Source organism: Sus scrofa, chromosome 17 (assembly GCF_000003025.6).
Source record: "Sus scrofa isolate TJ Tabasco breed Duroc chromosome 17, Sscrofa11.1, whole genome shotgun sequence".
Classification (NCBI taxonomy): domain Eukaryota; kingdom Metazoa; phylum Chordata; class Mammalia; order Artiodactyla; family Suidae; genus Sus; species Sus scrofa.
The window spans coordinates 45,549,416-45,576,102 of NC_010459.5; the positions used below are offsets into that span (position 1 = coordinate 45,549,416).

The 26,687-nt window shown below is 46.3% G+C and overlaps 1 protein-coding gene across 13 annotated transcripts in view; it reads right to left on the reverse strand.

The window, feature by feature from the left end:
* Window positions 1-26,687, reverse strand: part of PTPRT (protein tyrosine phosphatase, receptor type T) — a 1,163,284-nt gene that overhangs the window by 831,877 nt on the left and 304,720 nt on the right. The window lies entirely within an intron of this gene.

The following is a 26,687-nucleotide window of genomic DNA, read 5'->3' on the forward strand; positions in this document are numbered from 1 at the left end:
TACATTGATTTCAATCTTCCTTCCCGAGAAAGTAAACAGCCATGTCTCATTCTAAGTAGGAAAAATGAATGCCGGGGCATGGCTCTGTAATTGCTTCCTGCAGCATGAAGAGATGCTATGAAGCGGCCGCAAGAGCAAAAGCTTTGGAGTCTTGCAAACCTAAACACAAATCCCAGCTTTGCAAAGATGGGTCGGCTTGGGCCAGATGCTTCACCATCTGTGTCTCAGTTTCCTCACCTGGACTATGGAGGGAAAGAGCCACTTGACGGAAATATCAGGAGGAGTCAATGGACTAACACATGAAAATAACCGGCACAGAATAAATCCTCCACATCCACTTCCTGCCCTATAAAAGCAGTTTTCATGGAGTAAAAATCAAATTTGTAAAGAATGAGACAGTCGTGCACCTGGAAGATAATAAAGTCTAGGCTGACAGTGTTTTAAAGCCTCTCCTTATACACCACGCCATCCACCACCCAACCATTTTACAGTGAGTTGTGTCAATTTGACTTTACGGTGCATATGCTACGGGCTCTAAGTCCCTCGAGGTGACACTGAGAGAGATGCAGGGTACGGAATTGGGGCTCGACTACGAAATGCTGGTCTGTCCACAGAAGCAGCAGGTGACTATATCCTTAAAGGGGAGGGGCAAGAGAACCAATCAGAGCTTTGAAGTTCAAGTGCATCTCCACGGGCACAGAGCGGATACACAGAGCAGAGAAGGCACCAGGCCGAGCTTCACACCTGGTCCATACTGCCATTGCCTTTTCTCATCCCCCTACTGCTCAGCCTCATCACATCACCCTCTCTCTCCATGTACAGAAACCATCCTTTGCTGGCCCCTGCCTGAATCTGCAGCCTCATTTAATATCACACCACCGTCATCAGCTGCAAAGGACAAAAGTGCTTCTCTGCCTCCAGACCTGGGATTTCTTTCCCTTAGCGGTGGTAGAAGTCCTGTTGAAAGGTCTGATAAAGAATATGCAAAAGAAAACCCATGATATCAAAGCTTTTCCTGTCTTGCTGAGTATGAAAACCCAGAAGAGTCCATCATTAGCAACCCAATGAGTCAGGCTGGACAAAGGAGGGCTAGACCTATTTTGGTAGTGCAAGGGCTGGGGCTTGAGTTGAGCTTTGCCCTAAAAAGGTAATAGGAAATTAGTTTTCTTCCACGTCTTGGCTATTGTAAATAGTGCTGCAATGAACACTTTTCGAATTATGGTTTATCCAGATATATGCCCCGAAGTGGGATTGCAAGATCATATGGCAACTCTATTTTAATTTTTTTTTTTTTGAGGAGCTTCCATAGTGACTGCAAAATTTACAGTCCCATCAACAGGTAGGAGGGTTCCCTTTTCTCCACACCCTCTGCAGCATTTGTTTATGTAGACCCTTTAATGACGGCCATTCTGATAGGTATGAGGTGGTACCTCATTGTAGTTTGATTTTCATTTCTCTAATATTGAGTGATGATGAGCAAATTTTCCTGTGCCTGTTGGCCATCTGTATGTCTTCTTTGGAGAAATGTCTATTTAGGTCTTCTGCCCATTTTTTGATTGGGTTGTTTGTTGTTGCTGTTGTTGTGGCTGAGTTGCATGGGCTGTTTGTATATTTTGTAAATTAAGCCCTTGTCAGCTGCATCATTTGCAAATACTTTCTCCCAGTTTCTAGTTTGTCTTTTTGTTTTGTTTGTGGTTTTCTTTGCTGTACAAAAGCTTGTGAGTTTGATTAGGTTCCATTATAGTTTTGTCCAGACATATGTCCACTCCTGGGCATATGTCCAGACAAAACTATAATTCAAAAAGTATATTGCACCCCTATGTTCATTGCAGCACTATTCACAATAAGTCATGGAAATAAACTAAATGCCCATGGACAGATGAAGGGATAAAGATGTGATACAAATAAACAATAGAATACTATTCAGCCATAAAAATGAATGAGATCATGTCATTTGCAGCAACATGGATGCAACTAGAGATTCTCATACTAAGTAAAGTCAGAAAGAGAAACATAAATATGATATCACTTCCATGTGCAAACTAATATATGACATAAATGAACTTATCTACAAAACTGAAACAGACTTGAAACAGACTTGTGGTTACCAAGGGAGAGGAAGGTTGGGGAGGGAAGGATTGGGAGTTTGGGATGAGCAGAGGCAAACTGTTATATACAGGATGGATAAACAAGGTCCTACTGTAGAGCACAGGGAACTATATTCAACATCCTGTGACAAACCATAATGGAAAAGAATATAAGCAAAATATATAGATACACACACTCACACATATATATAACAGAACCACTTTACTGTAGAGTAGAAATGAACACCACATTGCAAATAAATGATACTTCAATAAAATAATTTTCAAGGATTTAATTTATTATTTTTTTAATAGTTATTTCCCCAATACAATTTTCTTCTACTGTACAGCAAGGTGACCCAGTTACACATACACGTACACATTCTATTTTCCCCATTATCATGCTCCATCATAAGTGACTAGACATAGTTCCCAGTGCTGCACAGCAGGATCTCATTGCCAATCCATTCCAAAGGCAATAGTTTGCATCTGTTAACCCCAAGCTCCCCAACCACTCCACTCCCTCCTCCTCCCCCTTGGCAACCACAAATAGTATAGACACCTACAGAGAGAGGAAAGGAGAGGGTGAGGGAGGGCCAAGAAACATAACTTAAAGCAGATCCTATGGAAGGTGACAGCCAGTAAGATATTTTCTGGGATGAGAAAGGGCTGATGCATGGATAGAACCTAAAATTTCTTTTCACTCTCATTTCATTAGTGAATTCACAATTACTTAAGCTCTTAATGCAGATCCAGCAGAGTCCTAGGTGCCATCTATACAATGGTTTAGAGAAGAGGCATGCCAACACTATCACGAGTGAGACAGAGACGGTAGACAAATGCATACGGAACTCCACATTTCAGTGTGTGCTGTGAAGCCTGCAGCTGGGATGGCTGAGAGGCCTCCTGGTTAGTATGGTTCAGGAAGCCTTCCTGACCACAAACTGTAAACAGTTCCCTGCCCTGTGCTGCCATGTCTCTCTACTACACCCAACCCCCAGGGAGAGCTGGCTTCCTATGACAGCCATGCATCACTGGTGCTTTGGGGAACTAAGATAAGAAGGGCAATGCCCAGTGGGGATGCTCAGGGGTCAACAGACAAAAAGATGAAAGTCCGAAGAGATGAGAGGGAAGGTCAGAAGCAAGCAGCAGAGGAGACTTCATTCCATATAGAATGGAGAAGGGTGACCTTTGAAAGGCAAGGACAGAGGTAACCAACCAGCTTCCACTAGACATTAAGCTTTACTATCTACTGAATGAATGAACCCCGATAAATGTGAATGGACACCAGACATAGACCAGGCTACATCCCAATAATGGCAAGCCCATAGCAGTCTCCAAGCACCACCTGCTCTTTCTAGTCTCATACTCTCCACTTCCACCCAGAAAGCTCCTTCTCTATATGAGCCTGTTTGACAAATTCCAAACTATCCTCCCCCAAATCACTTCCACAGACCTCTGACCCAAACAGTAGAGTGAATATCACAGATATGAAAACACAACACGCTCCATTTAAAATTAGTAGCAGCAATTCCAACTGCTCAAAGAGGGTCAACCTCCCATCCTTACACCACCACTGCCTCACTGGAGCCCAGCCTGTGTGAGACAAAAGAACCATGTCAATGCCATGGACAATATCCAGATCCTGATGGGCTGGAATTGGCAAGCAAAGGGGAGCCTGCGGCATCACAGGTGTTCACTGGAAGCGTTAACTGACCATCCTCAACCAATCAGCCTCCAGGGCTAGAGAAGGAACGTGTGGTCAAGATAGGGCAAACTGTTGATGTCTTCTCTCTTGGGCACACAAGAACTCTGTTTCCAGGCCACCTTACACTTGGGGAAGACCATGTGGTAAACCCTAGAAATGTATAATAAAGTGAGATCCATAAAAATAATCTCTTCCAAGCAATCCTTTTCACCTACCCTACTGGGAAGACCTTCAAAGGTGTATTTGAAGGTAGTGGCATCAAAAGAAGAAAGATGTCTCGATCTCATTGGAGGAGAGCCACCCAGACAGTCACCTGACAAGTAATACTGTCATTCAATTTATCAGGTGCCAACTTTTCCAGTCTTAATGCCATTGACATCTTAGGGTTTAGTTGTTACCATAGCAGAGCCTTGCACATCCTAATACAAGAAATATGCTCTCATGAGCATCTGTTCCACGTCAGGCAATATACGAGGCACTGATTACAGGTACTGTCACTTTTGCTTCTGCTGAATCCTCAGATTTAAGCTTTAACTATCTGTTGAGTGAATTAACAGAGGCAGATTTTTATCCCCTACTTGAAGTAGAAGGTAACAGATACATTCAGGGGTGACATGGAAGGGAAGTGTTGGAGGCAAGTTTAAACCCATGGTGACCTAACCACAGACCTCAGGCTCTTTCCAACAAACCAGAGAAAGAACAGATTTCCCAGAGACCAAGGACCAAAACCTTTCACTTACAAGGTTGGGGGCGGTGGCGGGGGTGGGGGTAGGGGTGGGTCCAACAAATAAAGTGCTTCCAAAGTGTTGGATCTTTCCATTTAAGTCTTTGAATTTGAATTCTTTATTATTCTAGAAACATTTAAAGGTTTTTTGTGTTTTTTTTTTTGTTTGTTTTTTGCAGGTCTGTGCAGGGGCACAAAATTGAAAGATATATTTCTTACCCTCACAAAGTGTGCAGAGTACAGGGAAAGACAACTGCACAAACACACACTTGAGGTGCAATGCAAAAAACACTTCTAGAGAGAGATGTCAAAGCTCGAAGGAGAAACTATTAATAAATTTTACTTAATGGTCTAATTAAACCAGTTCTCTGCTGCTTCTAGACAAGATTTAGGATGGCTCACAGTTATACCTCTGGACATCCCAGCTTACAGATTCCAAGCAAGGTCACATCAGTAATTCGCCCCTAGTCTCCTGGACTGTCGCCCACCCCTCACCTGCCTTCCTCCACCCAATGGTAGGTGTCCTGTTCGGCCACCCCCAAGCAGAGTGGTCCAGGTCCTGGCCCTCAAGAGGTAGGGACCCACCTCCTCTTCAAGCCACCCCCTTGGCACCTTGCTGCCTCTGTCTGCAAACTCTGGTGACCAATTCAACTTGCAGCCAGTGAGCAAATGCCTTTCCCTTCTAAGTCTGCTCTTTGACACTGGGATCCCACAGCAGCAGGCCTGTGGCCCCAGGGACCCAGTTCTTATTTTCAGACCATAACCCTCTCTTTCCCCTGAAGAGCCTTAAAGAAGAGTTGAAAGCAGCCTCACACTCTATTTTGAGCCCCCGTTCTTTGGGACAGCCAGGCCCAGCTGTCAGTTCTCTTCCACTCTGCCAGAATTTGTCATCCCTTATGGGGACCTCAGTGTCCCTCTCTACAGAAGACTTTCTAGGCCCAGGCTCCTGTCCTGCACGTTGTCACACACACACACGTCCCAACTCCAGGGGTACACTTGACTCATGACTTTTCCGTGGAGCTCCTGGGCTCCCAGCAGAGCAGGATTCACGGCCAAGTGAACACTTCAAGGATCCCTGCGCTTTGTGAAGATCAACAACGTAGACCACATTCGAACCGACCACCAGGCTCCCGTGCCATCAACCCTCGTCCAGACACAGTGGGTGGACAAACAGAAAAGCAGGAAGTAGGAAGTACCACATGAGGACAAAAACAAGGGGAGGGCAGGAGAAGAAAGACAAGCAGGCCAGAAGGAAAGAGTTACAAATTTGCCTGGCAATCTCCTATATGAAAAGGAGTTACATAGTTGAGCTTCTGGAGGCCAACAGAAAAAGGTCAATCTGTTCAGATACTGGATACTCTGTGTTCATACAATAAAAGCCAAATTGCTCTGATAAATTACCATCATTCCAGGCACTTAGGTCCCACAAGAACTTCTCCACAGGGGTACTGGTAACGGAAATCCCATATCCCATAATGAACAATACCTGAAACAACATCCATGCAAGGGGTGCACGGTCAATTTTGCGAGACTATTTCTCATAATCATTCTCAATCTAAATTGATAGCATCACACAAACATATAATTCAGGAAAAGCAACTCAGTGGACCCAGTACGACACAGTCTAGAGATGTGTTCCCTGTCCGTCTGGCCTGACCCAGAGATAAGTTTGAAAGCTATTCAGGAGAGAAAATATATTTGATAAGTATGTTTTAAGCAATCCTCCCGGAATTTTCTGCCTCTCAACCAACAGATTGAGCAATAGAGTGCTTATGGGCTCATGATGACACTCTCTGTAGCAATCTACACTACCAGCTGGGTACAGCCCCTCTAAGCCTCCCTCCCTGCTTCCTTTCTGGGGCTTCCTTTTCTGTTGTGCAAGATGGATCAGCAAGGAACCTTCCAGAGCTAAAGGTTAGGGATTCCAGAGGCTCAGAAAGAACTGGGGACTCTCAGGAAGCACAGAGATGCAGGGCCATGCCAGGTACCTGCCCAAGGACCAGCTACTGAGAGCCACCGAGGGGAGGAGAAGGAAGGAAGCTTCCCGTGGTCCCGCAGCATGAAATGTTCAAACCAGTGATTCTGAGTCTCCCTCACTGCAGCTCCTCTTGCTCTTTCAAAAGTCATGTTTATCTCTCTTGGTGCCACAACACCTGATGGAAAAGGCTCCAGACCATCTCTGCAGGTGTTTGTGGCAGGCTCCTTGGGAAAGACTTATGGCTGGAGAGATTTTCAAAAAGCATTTGCTCAGATGCTCACCACATTCTGCTTTCAAGAGGAAGTGGTCCCATTTAACTGGTGTCCACTCCATCACTATCATTTTTGGAGAAAACAAAAACCTCATAAAACTATCCCCACCCCAGGAACTGGGCTCAGCCTCCAGACACATGTCCTGGTTTGGAAAAGACCCATATAGTGGGAGAGGACAGGGCAGTAAAGCCACAGGCCAAGGACCCAACACTGTCTCCCTGTACCAGGACAGAGAAGCTATTTCCCTGGCTGAGGACAACATAGAGCAAGGACCCCAGATGCTCTGATGTGAGGCAAGCATAAAAAGTCAACGGAGAAATGGAAAACTGTAGCAAGGAAATTGGATTTTGAAAATCCATTTGGGTTTGGTAATGTATAGCCTATCGGCATCTGTAAGTGAAGTAAAAATAGTACAGGATACATACTTTAAGATACATTAAAGCATAAATAAAGTTTATAGTGCCAATCAGAATTTTTTTTTTAAACATGAGCTCCTCTTTTGAAAATGAGAGAGGAAGAGAATTCAATAAAAATACAAATGTCTGCCTCTGCATTTCTCAGATATGATCCAGTGTATTCTTGAACAGAATTGAGTTCAGAAGAGGAACTAAAGGTTGCTGGGCTTCTGCTATATGCCAGGCACTGTATTTGAGAAGTGTAAGGGTGAATTTATATATGTATGTCTATGAACAGAGGATAGTCCAACTACCCCCACGCTCTAAGACTAGGGGGTGGGGGAGGGTTAACCAACTTTTTCTGCCGTGGGCCAGACAGTAAAGATTTTCACCTGGCAGGTGTAGTGGATTTCTCTGCTACCCAACAAAAGACCACAAATTTAGGAGCTTAAAACACACTGCTTTATTATGGCATGGTTTCCACAGGTGAGAGGTGCAAACAAGGCAGGGCTGATTCTCTTCTTAACCTTAACCAGGGCCTCCCAAGGTTAAAGCCAGGGTATCAGGGGACCAGATTTCCTTTCAGAAGCCTAGGTCGTCTCTCCAGCGGGCATGGTGTTTGGCAGAATTCAGCCCCTTATAATTATCGCCCTGAGGTCTCTTCTCAGGATGGCCATCATCCAGGGGCCACTCTCAGCCCCTGGAAGCCACCTACGGGTCCCACTATAAGCCCTGTCATTTCTCAAATCTCTTCTTTGAGCAAGACTCCATTGTTTTCAAGGGCTCATCTATCTGATTCAGTCAACCCATCCAACCAAGACCATCTCTGTTTAACTGAAGTCAACCACCTTAATCACATCTGCAAATCCCTCCTGCAAAACCCCTCCACCTTGGTCACTAACATAACCTAATCATAAGAGTGAAATCTACCCTCTTCAGAGTCCCTCCAGAAGGATGGGGACCACAGAAGATTTGAACACCAGGAATCAGTCAGCTTGGGGGCCGACGTGGAATTCTGTCCACCCCACAAGGCCCCTCAGCCTCCTTCGCTATGACTCAGCAATGCCACTGAAGCCCAGAAGCAGCCAGAAGCCGTACAGACAGATGGGCAGAGTTGCGTTCTAACAAAACTTGATTTCCTGATACGACACTCTGAATTTCCTATGATTTTCACCTGTCGCAAAACTGTATTCTTTTCATTGGTCTAACCATTTAAAAAGGTAAAAACCAATCTTCCTTTGTGGGTGGAGGAAAAATCAGGGAAGCTCCGGAACTGACCCACAGGCTGTAGTGTGTGAACCTTGGCTTGGATGCCGTAAAAAATTTCTGGTTTTAACATGGTCACAGCAAAGCACCGTGTTTCACCGTTTGTGTGTTTGATGTCATATGCTCCTGATACCTCGTCCCCCTTTCTCCGCCGTGGACTATCTCGTCCTTCCTCCAGAAAGTGGAAGGGGAGGACACACCATGCACCACCTGCCAAAGCTACACTCCAGGCCGTAGGATAAAGGATTGAGCGAAGCCCAAAAGGTCACTGGATTCATGGTTGCATTTACATGTGGAATCTAAACAAAAGATGCACATGAACATATTTGCATGTTCAGACTCAGAGACTTGGAAAACAAACTTACAGTTACCAAAGGGGACAGGTGGGAAGGGGCAGGGGATGGACTTGGGGTATGGGACTGGCACAGGCACACTGAGGCAGGGAAAGACCGGGCCACAGGAACCTTCTGTACAACACAGAGAACTGTACCCAGTATTCTGTGATCATCCATCTGGGAAAAGAATCTCAAAGAGAGTGGAAGTGTGCCTGTGTATAACTGAATCACTTTGTGGCAGAGCAGAAATTATCACAACATTGCAAAACAACTACACTTCAATAAAATGTTTAAAAAATGGAAAAAAAAATGAAATTAAACAAACAAGCACTTCCATGACATTATAGCAAGTGTTCTTCAGGTGTGAGGTGTAATGTTCCCACCTCACAGACAAGGAAACCACAGCCAGAGCAGGCAAGATTTTCAAGAGCACACTGTCCATCGGCGGCAGATCCAAGATTCAGATCAAGAACCCCTTAGTCAGAAAGACAGACAACCAGGGCAGACCTTGGCTACTACATTCGTTGGGGCGCCCAGTGCAAAACCAAAATACAATGCCTTTTGCTTTGAAATTATTAAGAATGTCAACACGGGGAGTTCCCATTGTGGCTCAGAGGAACAAATCTGACTAGTAACCACGAGGACGAAGGTTCGATCCCTGGCCTCGTTCAGTGGGTTAAGGATCCGGTGTTGCAGTGAGCTGTGGTGTAGGTTGCAGGCATGGCTCGGATCTGGCGTTGCTGGGGCTGTGGTGTAGGCTGGCAGCTGTAGCTCCGATTTGACCCCCATCCTGGGAATCTCCATATGCCACAGGGGCGGCCCTAAAAGACCAAGGAAAAAAAAGAATGTCAACATGACCTTGGCAGAGCCTCAAACAAAGCACGGGGCCCTTCCAGGTGCCAGGCCCTGTGTGACTGCACAAGTGACACACCCATGAAACCAGCACCCCAGCCTGGAGTCATGGAGATTCTGCCCTCGTTGACAAATGCTTTGAAAACCAGGCGATATCTAAGTGGCTTATTAATCGTGGGTAGGCGATCATGGGTAGGCGAGTCTTGCCCCCTGGAATGAATGTAAACCAGCCTGGCATAAATTGAATTCCTTTTTGGAATATCTAATTGAATTTGCAGAAGTGTGTGCCAAGGGGGTGTTTAAATAAGTGCACAAATATGATAAGAAGGCCTTCGCACCATCATATCTAATTCAGTAAGCAAAAATAATGGCAGGGCACGTTCCAATTAGTGTTTGATTTATTTGCTTTAACAAATCCAATTAGTAGAATGTTTTATAAAGTCATCCAATGTCAAACACTCATGGACTCAACAGATAGAAACAATACTCTTAATAGGAAAAAACAGGTTTTAAAGCTCTTTGAACACTGAATTTATTATAAATAATATGACTGTCCCTCTGATGGCTTGAGCATTCCCCAAGGACCAGGGAAACAGTGTCTGATCTGCTCATTTGGTTCTTTCTCCCAGAGACTCCAAGAGGCAACGCAGGTTAATTTGGCCCATTATAATAAATCCAGGAAAACAACAAAGGTGGAAGTGAGCAAAGAGACTTCAAGGGAGAATAATGAACTTGCTGCTGGGTATCTTCTGGACCAGAGACGTGTTCTGACTTCCAAGGCAGCGCAGTGGAGGGGAGAAGACAAGGCGAAGGGAAACAGCGACTGGGGAACCTGATCCAACACCCCCATGCAAGGCCTTCCCAGGTCCAGCTTTTCCCTCTGCGATCTGGAGAGCTCAAGGAGACTGGTGGCCCTTGGATATGCTGCCCTTGAGTGGGGGATGATGTCTCTGACCAGCGACACTCAGCATCCAGCATCCCAGTATTCTAGCTCTTTTTTGTTTTTTAATTGTTTTTTTCTTTTTTGGCCATCCTGCAGTGTATGTAGTTCCCAGACAAGGGATCATATCCAAGCCGCAGCTGAGGCAATGCCAGATCCTTTAACCTGCTGTGCCAGGTTGGGGATTGAACCTGCGTCCTGGTGCTGCAGAGATGCCAGTGATCCCATGGTACCACAGCGGAAACTCCCTGCCTCTCTCTCTCTCTCTCTCTCTCTCTCTCTCTATATATATATATATATATATATATATATTGGTCTTTTTGTCTTTTTAGGGCCGCACTCGCAGCCAATGGAGGGTGGCAGGCTAGGAGTTGAATCGAAGCTATAGCCCCTGGCCTACGCCAGAGCCGCAGCAATGCCAGATCCGAGCCACGTCTGTCACCTACACCACAGAGCTCATGGCAACACCAGATCCTTAACCCACTGAGCAAGGCCAGGGATCAACCTGCAACCTCATAGTCCCTAGTCGGATTCGTTTCCACTGCGCCACAAGAACTCCCCTATTTTTTTTTTTTAAACCATGTGATCTTGACCAAGTTATTTAACTTCTGTGGGCCTCAACAGCCCCTTCTCTAAAACAAGAATAATCACAGTGCCCATCTCTCCCGAAGGGCACTTCAATTCATGACACCCCAGCCCCTGGAAAGGAGAGCCTCCATGCAGACCAGCTTCCCCGGGGGATCTGCCGCAGGCCTCGGTCTGGTGCATCTGTGTGTCCCACAAGAAGAGAACACAGCAGGACAGGGCAGACAGAGCTCCATCTTCTCACAGGCTCCAGCCTTCCCAGGCTCCAATTTGCACGCAAACCAGAGAAAGCGCGGAAGGGAGCCTCGTGCCCTGCCCCAGGCAATGTCACTGCGGATGCTGCTGTGCACTGGGACCAGCAGGAAAGACGAAGGAGGGGCGCCTGTGTATGGGGGTCAGCTCTCAGCTTCGACCTGCCAAGAAGAGGTTGGGGATGGGCTGGGGGAGAGCGCCACCTCCAGTACACGTGAAGACGGCTCAGTCTGGGGACCGGCTGGCAAGTCCACCAGCCTTAACAGCATGCCCCCCCCCACCCGCCAACCCAGCACGTCCATTTTTTTCCCCAAAAAAACGACCTGGGAGCAGATTCTGGGACTCCTCTGCCCTCCCAGGTCATAAGAGGGAGGGAATAATTTGGCGCAGCTCTCGTTGTACAAGCGGGGAGACGGGCATAAAAAGGACAAGGCTGCAAAGACGGGGGCGCGGAGCTGGGATGGGAGCCAGCCCTGGCCCCGGGCCAGAGCTCGGCCCACTCAGAAGCCAGCAGAGCATCTTTCATCTTTTCTCCTACAACAGCGATGTCTTTTAATTTGTATTTTTGAGAGAGCCCTGAAAGGAAGAATGGGCCAAAGGTCAACATTCATGCCAAGGAAACTTTCCATCTGCTGGGAAAGGTGAGTCGAGGTTTCCTCTCCTCAGAAGGAAGGGCCGACACGACTTTCTGCAAGGAGCTGCGTTATCTTCTGAAGGCTTCAGAAGCCCAAACCAGCTTTTGGTGGCCTCAGGGACTTTGCACTGCTGGTCCCCCCTGCGTGGAAGGCGCTCACCCTAGCACTTCACGGGGTGTCAGGTGGCTGGCTCTGGGCATCTTTCACATCCGACATCAAACATCGCCTTCTCAGAGCATCCTCCCCGAACATTCCATGGAAAACAACCTCATCCCTCCCCCCCAATTCTCCATCACATCGCTCTGCTTCTGCTCCATGGCGTCGTGATTCATTCCCCACCCCCACTCCGTAACTCTGCAATTATCCATTTACTCGTTACTTTATTTATTTCCTGTCCTGCCACCACCAGTCTCAGTCCACTGGGGCAGGACACATATGTCCACATTCTCGGCCACTGAATCATCGAAACGTGTCAAAGAGCCTGGCACTATGGATGCTTGAGAGCTTGAGGGTGATTCCATAAATGCCTCATGAATGAATGAATGGAGTGTGATCAAGTGTCAGGAGTGCAAGGCTCAGCATCTGAGGATGATGCTCGGCTTGCTTTTGGCACTTTCTCTGTGACCTTGGGTGGGTTAGAGAAAATCTCGAGCCTCCATTTCCTCGTCTGTGCAGTGGGAACAAGAAGGACAGCAAGCTGGCGTTGGCTGGGTGCGTACTCCGTGCTCAGCCACATCCATGGACCTTCTCAGTGGATCCACTAGGAGCCCCATGATATTGGTACCAGTACTACGCAGGCTTTACACACCATGAAACTGGAAACCAACCTGCCCCAAAGAGCACTGCAAGGAAATGGCTGGCTTGGAATTGAACCCAGGCAGTCCCACTCTCAACACCACAGTCTGAAGTCACTGGGCCATCACCCTGAAGTCACTTGGTCGGTTAAGGATGCAGCGTGGCCATGACCTGTGGTGTAGGTCATAGACACAGCTCAGATCTGGCATTGCTGTGGCTGTGGCGTAGACCAGCAGCTGTAGCTCCGATTCAATCCCTTGCCTTGGAACCTCCATATGCCATGGGTGAGGCCCTAAAAAAAAAAGAATTTTGGGAGAGAACATGTTCAGGTCCTTCAGAGCTTCCCCAAATTTCACCCTGGGAAAAAAAATCAGCCTTCCCTGCTCACTCCAATGATTTCATCACAGGCAATTCACGAGCACCACCTCCCTTCTCTTAACAGCAGTCCTAGGAGTTGGTCTTTGGGATTCAATGGAGAATTTTTGCAAAGTTGGAATCTGCAGTTCAGAGAGGTTAAGAAACTTCCTCAAGGCTACACAGCTCATCAAAGGGAAAGTCAGGACTCGAATTACTTTCAACCTGACCCCTCTCAACTCTAACATGATGCCTCTCGCATGAAAAACAAGTGAACTCCTCCAGCCTGGCAATTCTCACGCCTCCTTATTATCTCCTTGAATTAATTCAACCCATGTTTGAATGGCATCCACTAATCCTAGACTGGGTGCCCACTGAGTGCCAGACCTTATTCTAGGCCCCAGAGGGAAAGCAGGGATTCACTGCTGTGTGGTCCCTGAAGCTCATATTCCACTGGGAGCCAGACAACAAAAACAGGGGGAGAAACAAAGCACGTCAGGGGCCCACCCTGGCTCGTCACTACCATCATAATTTTGAACATGGTAGGCACTGGATAAACACATCCATACAGTGGATACAGAAAGTGATCCTTGCTATTCCTCCCCAGGCAACAGGCCAGCCATCCCACATCATCCCCCTTCATCACAACAACCATCCTACAATCCAGGAATGACTCATCCCCACTTTCAAGATGAAGAAGCTGAGACTGCAACGAGCTAAGAATCCAGTCCAGATTCCCTCCCTCTGTGGAGTCTCACTCTATTTCCTTTCCCCAGAGGCCATCATCTCTCTGCTACGCCATGGCTGTGCCTACAAAAGCCTCACACATTTAGGACCGGTTGAGAGCTATTAGTTTATGGCCTCAGTTTTTTTATATGTAGATTAACATTTAATTACATAAAGTAAAAGTGAGGATTCCACATAGTCAGTTAAACTCAATAATAGCATCCAACTTATATAAATCACCATACTGGTAATTGGGTAGATAAAATATTTATGGAAGTCTGAAGAGTATCATAAGCATAGTTGGGTGAGCTCCTCAAAAGAGTTAAGCTCTGGCAGATCTGTCTGTGGTTGCCGGCTGGGCTCCATCTACCAGGGCCTGTTAAATGTGCATGAAATGTGGAATGGAAGATTCTTTTTTTTTTTTAATTGTTCTTTCCCCAATACATTTTTTTTTCTATTGTACACCATGGTGACCCAGTTACACATACATGTATACATTCTATTTTCTCACATTATCATGCTCCATCATAAGTGACCAGACATAGTTCCCAGTGCTACACAGCAGGATCTCATTGCTAATCCATTCCAAAGGCAAGAGTTTGCATCTACTAACCCCAAGCTCCCAATCCACCCTACTCCCTCCCCCCTGGCAACCAAAATCTATTCTCCAAGTCTATGATTTTCTTTTCTGTGGAAAGGTTCATTTGTGCCTTATATTAGATTCCAGATATAAGTGATATCATATGGTATTTGTCCTTGTCTTTCTGACTGACTTCACTCAGGATGAGAGTCTCTAGTTCCATTCATGTGGCTGCGAATGGCATTATTTCATCCTTTTTTATGGCTGAGTAGTATTCCATTGTGTATATATACCATATCTTCCTAATCCAATCATCTGTCAATGGACATTTGGGTTGTTTCCACGTCTTGGCTATTGCGAATAGTGGTGCAATGAACATGCAGGTGCATGTGTCTCTTTTAAGGAAAGATTTGTCCGGATATACGCCCAAGAGTGGGACTGCTGGGTCATACGGTATTTCTATGCATAGATTTCTAAGGTACCTCCATACTGTTCTCCATAGTGGTTGTACCACGGAATGGAAGATTCTTAAGGATAGAGGATACAGGGGCCTGGAGCAAGCTAAAGCTCCTATTACCTGGATGTCATGACTGGGTCAATCCGAGAGGAGTGTATTCTGAGGGCTCAGGGATGGAGGCAGTGCTTAGGTAACCGCCATTCCAGCCATGCTAGCATGTCGCCCTGTTCTATTACTGAGTCTATGCCCTTGTTTTCTCAAATGTTGACACTTTGGTTCCCTGGAGAGGTAAATATCACAGCTGAGGGCACCCACCAAAGGACAGCAGGCACTCTCCTAGCAATTAAGGAAGAGGCCTTGAATGAACATTTCCAAAAGAGAGAGCAGGGCAGGCCTTAAGATTCCTAAGGACAGCACTCCACTGCATATATGTACCACATCTTCTTCAGCCACAAAAGAGCACAAAATCAGGCCATTTGCAGCAACAGGGATGCAACTAGAGATTCTCATCCTAAGTAGGTCAAATAGAGAAAGACAGATACTGTATGATATCACGTATATGTGGAATCTAAAACATAGCACAAATGAACCTGCATACAAAACAGAAACAGACTCACAGACATAGAGAATATAGACTTGTGGTTGCCAAGGGGTGGGGGAGGAAGTGAGATGGATGGGGAGTTTGGGGTTGGTAGAGGCAAACTATTCCATTTCGAATGGATAAGCAATGAGGTCCTACTGTACAGCACAGGGAACTCTATCCAATCTCTTGGGATAGACCATGATGGAAGGTAGTATGAAAAAGAGAATGTGTGTGTGTGTGTGTGTGTGGTGTGTGTGTGTTACACATGTGACTGGGTCACTATGCTGTACAGCAGAAATTGATATAACACTGTAAATCAACTATACGCTAATAAAAATAAAATTTAAAAAAAGATTCCTGGACAAAAACCAGACCCAGTACCTCAAAGCTCCTTCATCTCTGTCTCTCCCATGCCTGGGAGTTCATGTCCAGGACACATAAACACGTTTCTCATCTTTGGAGCAGGCACTCAGCACACTCAGCAACTATTAGTTCTATGCACATTTTTTTTTTTAAACCTGAAAGGCTCAACGCAGAGGATCCTATGAGCGCGGGCCCTCCTAGCATGACTCTACCTCAGGCTAAAACTCCTTGGAACAGCACTAAACTTCTAACAAAGCCACTACTTCCTACACCATATCATATCTCACATTCTGACAGGCCAAGAGCAGCAGGTGGTCTTGAAGATGGAATATTTGCCTGGAAGAAAGGCGCCCTGAATTACAGCTTTGGTTCTGCCGCCAGCTGGTTGCATGACCTTGACCGAGTCACGTTCCCTTTGAAATGCAATCTGTCAAAAAGCTCCTGACCGTCTGTCTCAGAGCCTCATGGCCATGCACTGGAAAAGGTGCAAACTTCCAACAGATGTGAACACAAGAACTACAATAAAACTATAACATGTGCAGGAAACCGAAAGGGATTTAAACATTCAAATGGCAGACCACTCTTGTGACACCTTAATATAATGTGGAAAAAGATAAGTTAAACCTCAGCTGCCTGGAATTCACTAAGTAGACTAGATATTCCTTCCACACCAACAACCCTCAAGTTTAGAAATACATTTTTTTTTTTTTTTTGCCATTTCTTGGGCCGCTCCCACGGCACATGGGAGGTTCCCAGGCTAGGGGTCTAATCGGAGCTATAGCCACTGGCCTACACCAGAGCCACAGCAATGCGGGATCCAAGCCAAGCCACGTCTGTGACCTACACCACAGCTCACGGCAACACCGTATCCTTAACCTACTGAGCAAGGGTAGGGATCGAACCCACAACCTCATGGTTCCTAGTCAGATTCGTTAACCACTGCACCATGACGGGAACTCCCAGAAATACATCATTTTTAACAAGTAGAAAAGCATGTCACTGGCCCTCTTATAAAGACTTGTACCAAGTACTTGGAGTCTCCCTTCCTCACTATCTCCTACCTGCAGTCAGAAAATAAAATCTTTGTGAAAAAATAATTTTCAAAATATTATGATTACAAATAAGGAATACAGAAAATGCAAAACAAGTCATCATGAAAACTTAAGAGATGACCGCTAAAAATTATCTACTACAGAAACCTGACAGATGCTTTAAAAAAAAAAAACCTTCGGCTTCTAGGAACCGCTGGAGGGGGATCCCAGAGCAGTCTTAACCCACCATGGTTAAAATTATCTTTCTTTTGACAATTATATAAAATATATGGCTATCAGAACATATTGCCAGGGTCCCTCCCAGGACCTTGGAGGGGTGGTGTGACAATGAGAGACCCTCGGGAGCCTCACAGGGAGATGGCTCTGAAACATCCTCAGGGATGCATAAAAGAAGCATGACTCAGTATTTGGCTCTAGAAGTGATCGGTAACCCTCTGTGCGGCCACAATTCTGATGGAGGCATCCGACACCTGTCCAGCCTTGACCAACCTTCACCTGCACAGCTGCACACCTCACCTTTCTAACTTAACATCAGACCTCAGGCAGGAGACGGGCTGAGCCCTGGGGCAGGGGGAGGGGTTGGGGGGCAAGATCTGTAACATCCACCCACATTCGGTCACTTCCACCCAAACAGTTTGGACTAGACCTTGGGGAGAAAAACATTCAACATCTGTGCTAGCAAACCTTGCTACTGCTATTGTCCACGGCTCCAGCAAAATACTGTAATTCAGACTCTTGCCCAGTTTGCTAAAACATGCTGAGACCTATCGTTATTTTAGACCCTTGTTCATTTCCCCATTCCCGGCCGCTTCCTGCCCCTCTTGCAGCTCCCTCCATGCCTCAATTACCCCCTTTGAACCTTTGCATAGGCATCCTAAAGCACACTACCTTATCCCCTTCAATCCCTTCAGGTTGCTGGGTTGATGATATGTTTCAGGAGAAGTCCCAGGCCACATCACCTGACACACCCCTGACCCCGGTCCCCAGATTTGACTAGGAATCCTGCCGCACGTTTGGGAATTTGAAACAGTTTGGAGTCACATTCACTCGAATTACCCGTATCTCCTCCTATGAGCTTTTACAAAGATTTCTCTCAGCAGCTGCTTCCCAGAAGCCCCAGGAGGCTCCCCAAGGCAAGCTTTGAGAAACAGAGCGACAGCCCTGGTCAGCAACATGTGTACACCAAGAATTTGTAGGAACTGGCAGCAGTGCGTTCGATGGTAGCATCAGTGTCAATTTTCATGTTCTCCTTTATAATTTCCCAGGTATTTCAGAACTAATAAAGGTTACGAAAGACAGAGAGAACTGTTGTCTTATTGAAAACTTAGGAGGAATGATGTTGATGGGGGGGAAGGAGGGCTGCAAGAAATTCATTCCATCTACACCCCAGGGAGTCTACAGTTTGCTCCAGGATCAAATCAGTGACCATCACACGGCGAGTCTGCACACTGCTTTGAGCCCCGTGAGACCTCCCTTCACTCAGCGGGGACTTGGTACCCACAAGAGCATCCTAAGAAGCCACCACACGAAATAGGAATGAAATTGTGACGTGGAGGGGATTACAGAATACAACTCCCCTTCTTCGAAATTACTCACAAGAGAACACTTTCTTCAATCAGGGTGTCCCTTCCCCCCCAAATCTACCATTTTTATCCTACATACTTTATGAACCTTGGTGTATATACACGTGCAGGCACACACACTCACTCACAGATTTCTTAGGGGAATTAAAAGAGACGATAAACAGATAGAACGCAAAAATGTTCCAGCACATTTTTAAGGGCTAAATATATGTTAGCTGTTACTGTCGTTATTGGGAGCAGAGTGCCTATAAAATGCATTCATAATTTAACAATCCACAATTTTACAAGTTATAACTGTTGGTAAGATATTAACTACTAACTATTCCGGTGACCCGAAAGTCACAAATATTCAAAATTCTCACTAGCACCAGAGCATGTGACAACATGGCATCGTGTGATGTAATTAACATCCGACAGGTGTGCACATTACACAAGGGTACCTTATATCTATTTATAGAGAAATCTGCATATGCCAAGTTTATTAGTTTTATTCTAATTGCAAAAATAATACATTTTACTGCAAATAATTTGGATAAATTTAAGAACATAATCCCCTTTTTTTTTTTCTTCTTTTTAATGGCTGTACTCAATGGCATACAGAAGTTCCCAAGCTAGGGGCTGAATCAGAACTGCAGCTGCCAGCCTATGCACAGCCACAGCAATGCCAGATCCAAGCTGTATCTGTGACCTACACCACAGCTCACGGTAACACTGGATCCTTAACCCACTAAGCAAGGCCAGGGATTGAACCTGCATCCTCATGGACACTAGCCAGGTTCATTACCACTGAGGTACAATGGGAATTCCACCATATGGCTATTGTTGAGCATAAAGTAAAACTGATGGAAGTCATTTCCCATTCTGGTAGAACTGCCTACATAGACTATCTGATAGTCTGGTATTTGATCCTGCAGAAGAGATAAGCATTCACCTGCATTGTTTTGATTCTCTCGTCAAATTATGAATACATTTAAATCTTTAATACATCCAGAAATAATTTCACAGCTTATGAATCTAACTTTACTTACTTCTTAAAGTATTTTACATTGCTTTTCTAGTACCACTGAATAAGCCATCTACTCCTTGATAACTTATTATATACGAAGTGCTTACATATACATGGGTCTATTTCTGAGCTTTCTCTCTCTTCCATTGATCTATGTGTCTAAATATCTCAGTACCAACATGCTGTCATTATTATGGATGTGAATATGGCATAATTAATAATAATGTTAGGGATCAGTTCAGGAAAGAGACTGCTCACATTTAAATCACTGTCCTATCTCTTACTCACTAGATGGCCTTGGGAATGTTTTTTGTTGCTGTGGGGGTTTTTGTTTTGCTATTTTAGAGCCGCACCCGCAGCATAGGGACGTTCCCAGGCTAGGGGCTGAATCAGGGTTACAGCTGCTGATCCTCCACAGCCATCGCACCATGGGATCCAAGACACATCTACCACCTACACCACAGCTCATGGAAATGCCAGAGATCCACTGAGTAAGGCCAGGGATCAAACCCGCATCCTCATGGATACTAGTTGGGTTCATTACCACGAACTACAACAGGGACTCTGGGAGCATTTGCAGATGTCTCTGGGTCTTAGTTTCGTCATCGACCTCACATCAATTCTCATCATCCCTTCCTCACAGAATGGTTGTGGAAATTAAAATGAGTTCATGGATAACAATGCCTGACACACAGTGAACATCCAGTAAATATTCATGTAGGGCTGCGATAACCAGGTACCACACACTGGGTGGCTTAAACAACAGAAGTGCATCCTCTCACAGTCCTGGAGTCTGGAAGTCAAAGGTCAATGTGTTGATAGGGTTGGTTCCTTCTCATGGCTGATGAAGAATCTGTCCCAGGCCTCTCTTCGACTTCTGGCGGTTTGCCAGCAATCTCTGGGATTCCTTGGCTTACAGATGGCGTGACTCCCACCTCTGTCTTTATCTTCACATGGCGTTGTCCCTGTGTCTCTTCGTATGGTCCTCTCTCTGTGCAGGCTTACATCTGTCACAATTTTCCCTTTTAATTTTTTAAAATATTTTTTTGGCTACCACGTGCAGTGGCTTGCTGTGGGGTATTCTCACACCAGAAACTGAACCTGGGCTGCAGCAATGACAGCACCAAATCCTATCCACTAGACCACCAGGGAACTCCCTTAATTTCCCCTTCTTATAAAGACATCATTCATAACGAATTAGGGCCCACCCTAAGGACTTCATCTTCCCTTGGCTAAATCTTCAAAGACCCTATTTCCAAACAAGGTAACATTATGAGGAACTGAAGTTAGGGCTTCTATATACAGTCTTCTAGAGAACATGATTCAACCAATTAATAGCCTTTTCTATGTTGAAGGATGGCAGTATCCAATAATGTAGTCTTGATACTGGCTTCAAGGTCAATGTTCCTAATTTTTGACAGCAAGGGATAACATTAGATTTAGGTTTTAGAAAAGCTTTGGGGTTTGTTGTTTTGTTTTTATTTTTGTATTACAAGGACCCCTCTCTCAACTTCTACACCAGACCAAAGCATCTGGTGCCCTGGGTCGCTTGCTAAACCAGAATGAGTTTTGTATTTTATCAAAAGCCTTGAGACGATTACACTAATTGTATGATGATTCTACGGCCATGTAACAACATGACATTTATCACTGCATTTCTTAATGTTGCATTTTCCATTTATTTCTAGGATAAATCCTGTGGCAAAGTGCTGTATTATTCCTCTCCTGGAGGGGAGTTTCTGTTTTGCTGTTTCATTTTGATGGTTGCATCCATCTTCATTTGTGGCACTGTCCCATTTACTCCCTGAACAAATTTCACAACCAGGATTGTTTTTGCTTTTTCAGAAAAAAAGATTTATGGATCAACCCCAGGTGAACCTCTTCAATCTAATCCCATCACCACATCTCCCAGGAATTACTCAGAGTGTGAGGCAGAAGGATGGTACCTCTCCCTGTTCCCAGCCTGGGACAATCTTTGGTTACCTCAATTTATTTTAAGGAAGGCAGGATTCTTAAATCCCCTTCTTCCTCTGAAACCTGGCCCATTGCACATATTTGTATGAATCACCCATAAAGGCAATACCACTGGTCTCCATGAGTCCTTGGATCCTTAGAATCCACTTCAAAAATCAAATGTGGAATACTACTTAGCAATGAAAAGGGACACACTATTGATTCACTCAACAACATGGACAAGTACTGGATGTTTTATATCAAAAGAAGCTAGACTCAGACTTCCCCATAGTGGGTTAAGAATCCAACCGCAGTGGCTCAAGTCAGTGCAGAGGTACAGGTTTGATCCCCAACCCAGAGCAGTGGGTTAAAGGATATAGCATTGCCATAGCTGCAGTGTAGCTCGAAGCTGTGGCTCAGATTCAATCCCTGGCCTGGGAACTTCCATATGCGCTGGGTGTAGCCATAAAATTAAAAAAAAATAAGAAGAAGCTAGACTCGTAAAGCGGCATAATGTATGTTTCCATTTATCTGACATTCTGGAAAAGTCATAGAGGGAAGCAAAATTTGTCATCGTAAAGTGTTTCTCTTTGGCATGAGAATTATTTAGACGGATTATTGTTAAGGAACAGAAAACTCAGAAAGTCCTTCTTTTTTACTTTCCCCTTAGCTGCCTAATGAATGTAGATAAAGGGCTTGTTTCTAGAATAGTCCTATCAACAGAGATGTCTGTGAAGGATTTGGGATGCCTGTGATGGGAGAAACCTCGGCAGGACCTCACCCTCAGAGTCTGGGTCCCCCGTCTCCCTGCGGAGCCGAGCAAACATTCATTTACCAAACATTTATTTTTCCATCTCCACAAATGGCCTCCCTTCCCTTCGACTCAAACCACTCCCCCCAGCATGCCATTGTCATTAGCTAGGGATAGTTTATGGGGTTTTTTGTTGTTTGTTTGCTTGCTTTTTAGGGCCACACTTGTGGCATACGCAAGCTCCCAGGCTAGGGGTTGAACAGGAGCTATAGCTGCCAGCCTATGCCAGAGCCACAGCAACGCCAGATCTGAGCCACATCTGTGACCTGTGCTGCAGCTCGTGGCAACGCCAGATCCTTAACCCACCGATTGAGGCCAGGGATCGAACCTGCATCCTCATTGATACGAGTCAGGTTGGTAACCCACTAAGCCACAACGGGAACTCCCGAGCCTCGATTTAAGGTGAGGGCTTCACTCATTTTGGCGAGCCACTCGGTCTTTCTGGATCTCCCCCCATCCACGTTAAAAACTTTGGTTAGATTTTCTCCTGTTAATCTGTCTCGCATCAATTGAAATCTTAGAGCAGCCAAAGAACTTTGAAGGGGAGAGAATTTATTTCCCTTCCAGGCTGTCAAAACTCTAGGAAGTGGTTACTAGGAGTTGAAGGTGAAGGAAGGGTTTGACCACAAAGGAGCAGCAAGAGGAAATGTGGGCAATTATAGAAAAAGATGTTCATTACACATGAGGGGTCAGCAGATAGGGGTATGATGGAAACAAAATTGGCCACAAGGTGATGACTATTGAAGCCGGTGATGAGGGGTTCACAATGTTTTTCTACAGTACGCATTGGAGGACGAATAAAACATACATTAAAAAAAAAAAAAAAAAAAAAAAAAAAACCCCCAAACACACGTCACCACATTTTGGTTCGGCGGGAGCTTAGGAAAAAAGGCCTTAGGACCTCCTTTCCGACACCAATGATCCAAGCCCTTAGCACCCACACCCCACCCCACACACCACCACCAACGGCCTACTTTACCAGCCCGTGCCAGCCAGTGACTCAATAAGCCAAGAGAAAAGGAGGGGCAGAGGGATGCAAGGAAGGAAACCAAGGCGACCCAAACTTTGGCCCATCCTTCTGAAAAGGCTACACTGATGATTCGGTGAATGCCTTGCGGTCAGAGCCAAGAGATCACTCCCAGGACTACTGCAGTCTTTGCCATTTTAGGGCCTCTCTGGGAGTTCAACTGCAATGTACAACTCTGAGCTTCCATCACAAAGTGTACTAAGTGCAGGGCTAAGACTCGCCCCCACCCCCACCCCCTGCGCCCCCCCGCAGGATCCTGTATCACATCCAGGCCTGGCTCAGCTACAGGGAAGGCCTAGGTGGCCTCTTCTGCAACAGCGGGTCTCTGAGTTCAAGAACATCTGCAAGCTGCCTTCTGGGTCTGCTCTTTGATCTCGCATCTCCAATGTCGTTCTTCCTTCCAGGTTCAAATCGAGGCCTGGCTGCCCCCACCCCCAGGCTGGGCGGGCTGCCCAGGGAGTGACAGGGTTGCATCTTCAGGGCGGGGGCCAGAGTCACCCGTGGGCTCTGCTCCATACGGTGCCTCGCTGCTGTGTCAGTGGCTCGCCTTGATGTCTCAGCAGTGGAGGCAGCTGCCTTCGAGCTCTCCTCCCCATGTGTCTGCAGCTTTACTGCAGGAGACAGATAAATTGCTGTTGTTTTTAAAAGCCATTTCCCTCACGGGGAGCAAGTTGTTACCAAAGGAAAAAATCTCAGAAAAGTTAAACAATTAGCCCGTGGAATCACATGACCTCCTGCTTTCCCAGCAATTCAGAAAGGAGGGGAATTCTCCTGTGCTTAGGAGCTGGCCAGGGGAGACAGGTACCACTCACCCCACTTTGTCAATAAGAAAACTGCCTCCAGGAGCTTCCGCTATGGCATAATGGGATCAGCAGCATCTTGGGAGCGCTGGGACAAAGGTTCAATCCCCAGCCCAGCACAGTGGCTTAAGGATCTGGCATTGCCGCAGCTTAGGTCGCAAAGGCAGCTCAGATCTGATCTCTGGCCCGGGGAACTCCATATGCTGCAGGGCAGCCAAAAAAGAAAAAGAAAAAAAAAAATTCCTCCAGAAGTCATCCAGCTAGTGAGGTATGAAGCTAACATCTGAAAACTGGCGGGGGTGGGTGGTTAGAATGGCTCTCCCTCTTCCCTCATCATCTGGGGAGGGGTGGGGGGGGAGGACTGCTCATTTGATGGATAAGCTTGTCATTGCTTGGGCTCCACTTCACTAGTGGGCAGAGTCACGTGTCTCAGAGATGCATCTCACAGCTTCTAAACCTCTGCCACCTGAGCCCAGGCACCAAGTCCTCCGCCCTGCTCTTTCATCTCTCACCTCCCAGGTCATTCCTTGTCCAAGTTCCGGGCAGCAGGCCCACCTGAGCAGGGTCCAGCACCGTCATTCCCTCTCTTCTGGGGCTCGCAGTGAGAATGAAGCCCGTGCTGCCCATTCACACACCAGGGGGAGGGGTGAGTGAGGACAGAACTCCGGTGACAATGTCAAGTTTTACCTGAGCCCTGTGCTCCTGGAAAGCAGTGAGGCTTAAGAAATTCACCTGCTCCCTGTGACATTCAGGAATCTGCGCAGCACAAAGACCCAGCCCTTCCCCACATGGCTTAGGGAAGACCTTGGATGTCCCCTCTGTATGCCTATGACAAAGCCAGACACAGATTCCCCCCAGTTCCCATTCTTTGCCTCAGCTGAACTGTTCATCTGCACGGACCAATCTGGACAAAATACCCACAAAGCTGCTTCTTTCCTCCCCACAGGGCCCTTCGACGGTCTACGGCAAAGAAAAACATTTCCTGCTTGTGTAATGGATCAGTCCACCTGCTCACCCCACCTACCAGAACCAGTTCTGCCCACTGCCATAGTCCTCCTCCCGTACTGCAAACGTGCCCCCCGATAAACTTCCCTTACTACGGCCCAACTTGCAGCGTTCCTTCGACGGTGTCTTCACAAGGAAGAGGAAGCCTAAGTCCCACTTTAGATGTGAGCACAGTTGATGAGACACACGGCAATGAGGGCTTGGAGAGCAGAGCACCTGCTCAGATTAAAGGAACAGGTACACTGGCTGCCAGGTGATGTGTGTGCTCTGCTGGGGCCCGGGGGAAGGGTGCCCCCAAATGCTCAATGGCATATTGGTTATTTGGGTTTTCTTTAATTTTTATTTAATATTGGAGTACGGTCGATTTACAATGTTGTGTTGGTCTCAGGTGTACAGCAAAGTCATTCCAATACACACACACATCCATCCTTTTCAGATTCTTCTCCCATCCAGAATACTGAATAGAGTTCCATGTGCTATACTGTAGGTCCTGATGGATTACCTATTTTATATGTGGTAGTGTTATGATACTGGGGTGGGGTAGGGAGGTTGGCTACACCCATGGCATGTGGAAGTTCTGGGGCCAGGGATCAAACCCACACCAGTGCAGTGAGCCAAGCCACAGCAGTGACATCAGGTCCTTAAGCTGCTGAGCCACCAGGGAACTCCAATACTGATTATTTTGAATTAAAGTTACTTAAGAGATGGCCAATGCAAAGGGAACACTGTGACCCTCTCTCTCTGTCTCCCTGGAAGCTCACCTCTCATGTGAAAGGTGTGCTCCCGGCATCTGGAGGTGGACAGACCTCCTATCACCAGCGATGGGAATTCCTGTATAAACACACCTTGTTACTTCTCTGCCTCACTACCCAAAGCCAAACTCTGTTTCGATTCTTTGCTAAATGAGTACCCCAAACCCAACTTTCTTTGTCCTATCGATTCCTCCCAAGCGTATTGCTTCTCTCTCTAAAAAGTATAAAAGCTGCCTGCTTTGGCTGCTTTTCAGGCCCCATTTCTAGGAGACCCCTATGTGCATGAAATAAAATGCATTTCTTTTTGGAGTTCCCAACATGGCACAATAGAAACGAATCTGACAAGAAACCGTTGAGTTTGAGGGTTTGATCCCTGGCCTCACTCAGTGGGTTAAGGATCTGGTGTTGCTGTGAGCTGTGGTATAGGTTGCAGACGCAGCTCGGATCCTGTGTAGCTGTGGTGTAGGCTAACAGCTGCAGCTCCGATTAGACCCCTAGCCTAGGAACCTCCATATATCACGGGTGTGGCCCTAAAAAAACAAAAAACAAACAAACAAAAAAAACTGGTTTATTTTTTTTCTTATCTGTCTCCTGTTGACTTTCTTATTAGTCCAGCCACAAGAACTCCAGAGGGGGTGAGGGGGAACTGTCCACCTTTCTGACCGCTCCGTCAGTTACACTCTGGAGGGGAAGGTGAGCAGGAATCTGAGCCCTGCCCATCTCCCTCCCCTGTCCTCCTTCTGCTCCTGACCCGGGAGGGGCCCTCTCAGCTCAGGCTGCACCACCACCCCACTCCCTCCACAGGAACAAA